Genomic DNA, 7,373 nt, shown 5'->3' on the forward strand with positions numbered 1-7,373 from the left:
GTGTGTGTGTGTGTGTGTGTGTGTGTGTGTGTGTGTGTGTGTGTGTGTGTGTGTCAGATCAATAGTGCACTCCATCTGCTTTAATCCTGCTATCTTGCCTTGTATCTAATGATTGAGGCCTTCAATGACAGTTTCATCTGACATGTGCTCATTCTTTCCTCTTCCTTCATAGAGGTCCATTGTGGCCTGATCAATAATGCATGGAAACCCCCAACTGTTTACAAAGCACACTGTAAAGCACATACTGCATCATTTTTTTTTTTGCTTTTCTTTTCTTTTTTTATGGGATGTGTTCATCAGAAAGAACGTAAGCCCTTAATTTTTATTCCCATATTTGTACGTAAACAATAAACCAGTTTCAACGYTCCAAAGATTTCCCAGACTGTTAGTGGTCTGGGTCTGCATTGTTGGGGAAAATAAAACCTTTCTTCCAGAGAYCCAGTTAGGCCAAAGCTCACGTATAAATCCAACAAACATGAGAAAAAAAAGTTTGCTTTTTTGTTGTTGTTCATTTTTGGATGCAGACACCGTGATTCAGGGTTTATTCACTGCACCATTCCTGTGGAACCAACTCGGGCTGCTGCAATCCAAACATGCCATTTCTGACAAAGCATGAAAGGATATTGCCTTTTTGTTTTTCCTTTGCTTCACTGCTCCTCTTTTTATGGCCTTTTTTTTTTGTCCTTTTGTTATGCCTGGACTGGTACCAAGCAGGAATGGGACAATGCTGGGGAGTGGTGAGCGAGGATGGCACAGCTTTTACAACACACGATGCTCATGAGGCTCCAGGATCGGTTTAATCACCTATCGAAGAGGGTGACACTGCTGTGGTGTTTTGTCCTGGAAGAATAGAAGACAAACAAAGCACGGGGGGTGGGGGGGTTGAACAAGGTTTGAGGATGAGGTCTCTCATCTGGAGAGCAAAGGAAACGCTAATCTAATCACAGGAGCAGGAGAGCACATTTCCTCTCACCAGAGGGCAACTAATCATGCCCCCACTCTGCCGTCACACACTCCCAACTGAGATACTGGGAGCAGGCTCCTCTTTGGGCCTGTGGCTGTGAAAGTTAATCTGATCTAACATGGGTTCAGTCACTGTTGGGAGGAGAGTCGTGTGTGTGCGTGCGTGCGTGCGTGCGTGCGTGCATGTGTGTGTGTGTGTGTGTGTGAAAGAGGGAGTTAAAAACTCAAAAGGCTACAGGAGGATGTAACATGGGGTGGATACTTTGATTACGGCTGCAGAAAAAAAAAGCTTTTGTGATTCAATAGTTTCCTTTCCATGCTGTGTGCTGCAGTCTTTTCACCTCATCTCTGTCTCTTCAAGGACACAATGAATAAATCAGATTCCGACTCACTTGTTCCATTTCCCTCTTTTCTCTACTTTAGCTCTTCAGCTTTTTTTTTTCTTTTTCTTCAAGTGTACCTGAAGAGACCTGCACTTGACAGGCTCAGCTGGCATTTATAAGACTTCCAGGCATATTATTTAGGAAAATTGTTAAGATTTACAGGCAGGAATTGTATTTTTTTAAGCATACTTTTTATACACCACCCCTCTCCCCATTGTAGCTAATTCTGTTTGATATTAGCACATCAAAAGTCTTACTAAGGATTAAGGTTTCATCACTGTCTTCATTTGAATTTTGTTTCACGGCACRCAGCTTAAAAAATAACAGGACAATTATACATCAAAATGAGTGGCTTAATTGAGCAATAACATTTGATAGTGGTACATCCTATAATGTGGACAAAATTTGTAGACAATYTTTAAAATTTCTTCATAATAAAGAAATTCTCATTAAAGCTCTATAGATAGGGACATACTGCACTTCAAAGTAAGTCAAACTTTCTACAAGTCACAGAAAGTTGGATTCACATGTCTGAACTGGCATTTTGAYATCATTTATAGTTTGTACACAACAACAAGATGTCTCCAGTTTTTAAGTCTTCATTCTTTTCTTWCCTTTACAGGGTTTTTTATTTCTGTTGGTGGAGTAAAACTGGGGAACAGTCTGGGTATGGAACGTAAGGAATGTCCAAACAAACAAAAAAAAATTTAAGGAGATGTATAAAAATGTTATTTACAAAAGATACAGGGATGCTTGTGTCTGATTATTATTTTTATATTTTTTATTTTACTTGTTTATTTTTTGCTTTTTGGGGCTGTGTATATACAGTATGTGTGTACATGTGTGTATGTATGCATTTATGTGTGTATGCATRYACACTGCATGTAGATGTACATTTAGGTTTATGAATATATTCTGGTATTATATAAAATTCTAGGCAAACAAATTGTCGTTTTAGTCTTTATTAAATTGTAATTTAGGAAAAAGAAGAATTTACTATTTTTTTGGTAATAATCTTCGGAGAAGGGTGGTATTAAATAAGTTCTTTACKTCTTACCATTCCTTTTCAAATATGTTAGTTTTGTTATCACTTTTTATCATTTTTTGTTTTGTTTTGTATACATGTTTGAAATAAACTAAACTAAAAAAACAACATTTTTTTAGGATCTGTTTAAAAGCAGTTTGCTTTTTTGTGTTCATTGATTTTAGATTTCTTTTCCCCAGTTGTTGCTTTCATGTTGTTTTCATTTCTTTCCCACTTTCATCTGCATCATTTACCACTTCTTCCTCCATTAGTTTCTGCTCCTTAGCTTCTGCCCCACCTGTTCCCTGTTCTCATGTCCCCACTCCATTCATGTTTTAAGAATTTCGAAGAAACATTTTAAATTTCTTTACACAGAAATTGTTTGTTTGAAGCTGACTTTTTCATCTGTTTCTGTMTGCCTTTACTGATCTCACTGTCGAGGCGCAGCGCACACAGGCGCGGGGTTATCACAACAACCCTATGAGCTACTGCAGCATTTCCTATAAACACATATTAATAGAGTTCATACATTTAAATCTATTCTTATTTCCACTCAGTATAGATCATGTATGTCACACTCAAGGCTTGTGGGCCCAATATGGCCCTAGTTAATCTTTTATCTGGTCCCAAAGGCAATACTTTAAGCGTGAAATAGTTTTATGTTGTTTTTGTTTTTTGTCACTGCATTTAATGAATTCTTCTCATGCCAGTTTTGAAACAAAAAAATTACATTTGAATTGTTCAGTAATTTTTCATTTTGGAAAATTACAACAGAAAGTAAGGCATGAGAAATGTCTTTCTTAATCTTTTTTTCTTTATTCATCAGGTTAGTTTGTTCTAAATGCTACATAAAACATCATTTGGAAAAAGTCATTTGTATTTCTGTAAGAGTAATTTCTTATGTAACTTTTTTTTCAATAAACACTGGCAGTAATTGGTGCTTGGCTTGGACAGAGTTTTGATTTTTGGTCTTTTGGYGTAACTGAGTCTGACACCTCTGGTTTAGATTCCTACAAAGCTGATGATGAAATAYTGGGCTGTAGCTACATTGGCACGCTTCTGAATTTCAGCAGAAATGTTCTCGTTTGATTTGAATTGGCCCCCCCTGAAGAACTTTATAGTGGATTTAAAGACAGTAGAAACGTAAAGGCTTAGAGATCACGACGATTTATGTGAAACTTCATTTCTGCCGACATTGAATAACACAGGTGTGACTCAGAAACCAGGCAGACAGCAGGAAGAGATCCGGTCCTGTCTGATGAAACCTGAGTGGGCAGGACTCACAACRCAGCCCTGCACACAGCGTGATTGCTGGCAACAGATGTATCACTTCCAGCATCCACTCAGACAGTTGCCCTCGCTGGAGTTTTGTGGATGTGACACTCAGGCTTGGCGGCTAATAAAGGCTGAGAGCTGCAGAGTAAGAGACGCACACAGTCCTGACATGGAAAACACCAAAGAAATAAAGCGAGGGGGGGTCAGATGAGAGCGGCGAGGGCTGCTCAAGTTTACAAGAAGATCACATGTTTGCCTCGTGGTGGCTTGTCATCGCCCGTTGTTGTGAAGGGTGGGCGTTAAAGTAACTGCCTCTGTGTGTTCATTCCTCTGACTATTAAAATAACATCTCATGAAACACTGAACTGATTTGAATAAAACTTTCAGAAAGTAATTATGTACAGCTGATTAACTTTTGGAATCAATCCAAATCAAAATGGCTGACACGGTTGATCAAACTTAGTGGGGATTAAAAAAATTGCTCTAACTCCTTCAGTTYACAGAATATTGAGCTGAAGTTTGGTGAGGTAGTAGCTGAGAGTCTTCACTTTGACATACTTTAAAGGGGACATATGCAAATCATCATCTTATTGCTCTGGGTCTGACTCTGGCTCCAACATGTGAGGCTGGATGGGCAAAGTCTTCCCTTGTTGACATCTTTAATTAATTTGTAAAGAAAAAAGTTTCTGTGCTACAGTCTTAAATCCCTCTCTCAAACTATGGACCACTCTGGAAGCTGGAGGGGGTCAGGGTGTGATTTGGATTTAAAGAGACAGTCTAAAAATGAGTTGATCAGAAACACACCTCAGAAAAAGTGAAAGGGGGGCTTGTGGAGTTACAGTAAGGTGGAATTCAGACCAGAACATTGCAGTTCCACTTTGTATAGACCTAACTGAAAARGGATTTGAAAGAATATGTCTCCTTTAAATACTAACAGATTATATAAGATCAGCCTAATCAAACTGATTTGACTCTGAACTGAATCAAATCCAATTGATTTAAATAGAATTTCTTTTAACATGGGATGAAAATGATCAAAATGAATCAAAAACAATAAAGTTGATTCTCATTCTCAGTAAACTAAATGACATCAAATAAATAAAATTGGATTGAACTGAATCCAATGAACCAAAATCATTTGTATCCAACTGAACTGAAGCAAATGAAACAGTTTAATTGACTCAAATACAACTGAATGATTCAAATTAAATCAAACTGATTTGAATCTAACTGAACTAAATTAAAGTGGGTTGGATTTACATTCTTTTATTAGAACCACAATGAACTCATATCAGCTGAATTGGATAAAACTGAATAAACATAAATGAACTTTATCAAATCAAAATGAGCTGATCTGTTTAGCCACTCAGAAGTTTTGAATTATGAGAAAATAAAATGAAATATTCATTCAGCGCTCATTAAATGCGTTTCTTTACAACCTTTTGTTTTCCTCTCACTGGACCGCTTCACCGGCAGACGCCTGAACACACCACTGACCTGTAGCTGGTCTTATTGCCTCCTCACGCAGGTAAACGCATCAGTGCTGAGCTCTGACTCGTCCTCCGAGAGYCTCTCACACCCTCTGCTGACAGGATTCCCACCATGGAGGCCAAACTGGACTCTTCCTCCCAGACATGCAAAGACCCTCTCCTCCATCAGGAAGTCGGTGGATCAAAGAAAAAAACATTTGCCTTCTGACTCGGTGTCAGCGTTGTTTCGCTCAACTTGCCTCAGCCATACCTCGGGTTTTGACGACCTACTTTTTTTTCAACTCTTCTTTCGAATTAAAAGTTTTAAAAGTTTATTAAAAGTTCAAGGAGGTTTCTCAGCAGATGTTAAAGCCATTCTTCCAAAACATGAAAAAAAAATATTGCATCTGCATTACATTTTTGGTTGTGGAGGAAGAAGAATCTGCATCTACAAATGATTTATTTTTACTTGTCTCATTGTAGATTATGTTCAGTGTCACTAGACTTGTGCTTCGAATACATGGGGCACTCATTAAAATATATTATTAGTTTCTGTGCAGCTTTTTGTGAGATTTAATGCACATCATAAAGATTTCTAAGAACTTTGTCATTTGTGATTCTGATCAGTTTTTACATAAGCAACAATCAAATATAATATTTTATTAAGATGTAATTTTTTTTAAATATAAGCAAATCATCCTTTATGCTTTCGAAAATGAACAGCAAATGAGTTTTGGCTCACATTGTAAAAAAATCTCTAAAAGGTGTATTCCAACCATTTTGTAATGGGGTAATTATGGAAAGTTATTATTTGTCTTGAAGGAAAATGTCTTARTTTCTTTAAGTCTTAAATGCCTTTCATAATATACATGATGCTTAAAATGTTTAAAATATTTCTACAACTAATGTGCAATCAGTATATTTTTACTGTGATTAAGTTGATGTTCTGAGAGATTATAGTTATACACCTTGCTTTCATCACAATGCTTTTACATCTGAGATTTCAGAATTTTATTTGAGGAATGGGTCACCCTATAAGTGAGGTCACGTTCCCTCCTTCCCAGGGCAGCTGTGGCTACAGTGTAGCTTACCATCCATCAGTGTGTGTTTATGAATGGGTGACTGCAGTGTGAAGCATTTTGGACTCTATAAGGACTTGATACAGCACTATACAGTTATCATTTYAAGCACAACTATTAGCTGCAGCCAATTGTGATGCAGCCTGTGGTCAATTCCAAGTGTAATTTTAAAATATTTCTACTACAAGAACCATGCCAACTGACAATGTAAAGGTTTGAATAGTAATTTAATAATAAACCACTATGAAAATGTGGCAATAGTTGAAAAGAGAGAGCTGTTTTAAGAAGGCAGCAAACTTCTTTGAAATTAGATCTGCTGGAACTACGTTTAGTGATGAGTTAATAATGTTTATAAAATTAATAAAAAATAGGTTGAGCAAATTCTGAGCAAATATATGTGAGTGGAGCATAGACCATGTATGAAGTCAGTGGTGATGAGATACTGTGAACGTGTTTGCTGGGAGTTGGGGAAACTTTTAGACTGACAACAAGCACTGATCAGGCTGACTGAYACACTCATCAGTCTTCAGATCCGGGTACCACACTACATGCTCAGAACACAAATTTGCATAATAACACAAAAGCTGTGCAGCTTAAAAAACAGCAACAAACTAAACAAACACTGTCATGCAAAACCAAAGAGGTTTATTGTAAAGGCAGCATTCGTTCACATTGATGCATTAGTTTTAAAAACGTTTTTTAAAGGGATACCTGATTAGTTGTAACATTAGACTTTATTTGATAAACATATATATTTAATTGTAAAATAAAGACTGTAAAAACACTGTAGACGGTTTAGTTTTGTACATTTTAAAAAATAAATTTTAACACGGACGGAGCCATTTTATTTACACGCAAAGCATTTTGAGTAAATGATGATGTCAACTAGGTCGTCGGTGCAAGGCTGCTAGCGAGCTATATCCACCCTGAAGGTTAATCTTGGACAATATCTGATGATCGGCTCTTTTAAATGAAACCAGAGAGCGTTGACAGAGAGGAGAAGGTAGAAATGACTCAGCCTGAATCTTTATAAATATTCAGACATTTTCAGTTACAGTCTGAGTCATTTCTACCTTCTCCTCTCTGTCAACGCTCTCTGGTTTCAATTAATAGAGCCGATCATCAGATATTGTCCAAGATTAACCTTCAGGGTGGATATAGGTCGCTAGCAGCCTTGCAC

Source organism: Austrofundulus limnaeus, unplaced genomic scaffold (assembly GCF_001266775.1).
Source record: "Austrofundulus limnaeus strain Quisiro unplaced genomic scaffold, Austrofundulus_limnaeus-1.0 Scaffold34, whole genome shotgun sequence".
Taxonomy (NCBI): domain Eukaryota; kingdom Metazoa; phylum Chordata; class Actinopteri; order Cyprinodontiformes; family Rivulidae; genus Austrofundulus; species Austrofundulus limnaeus.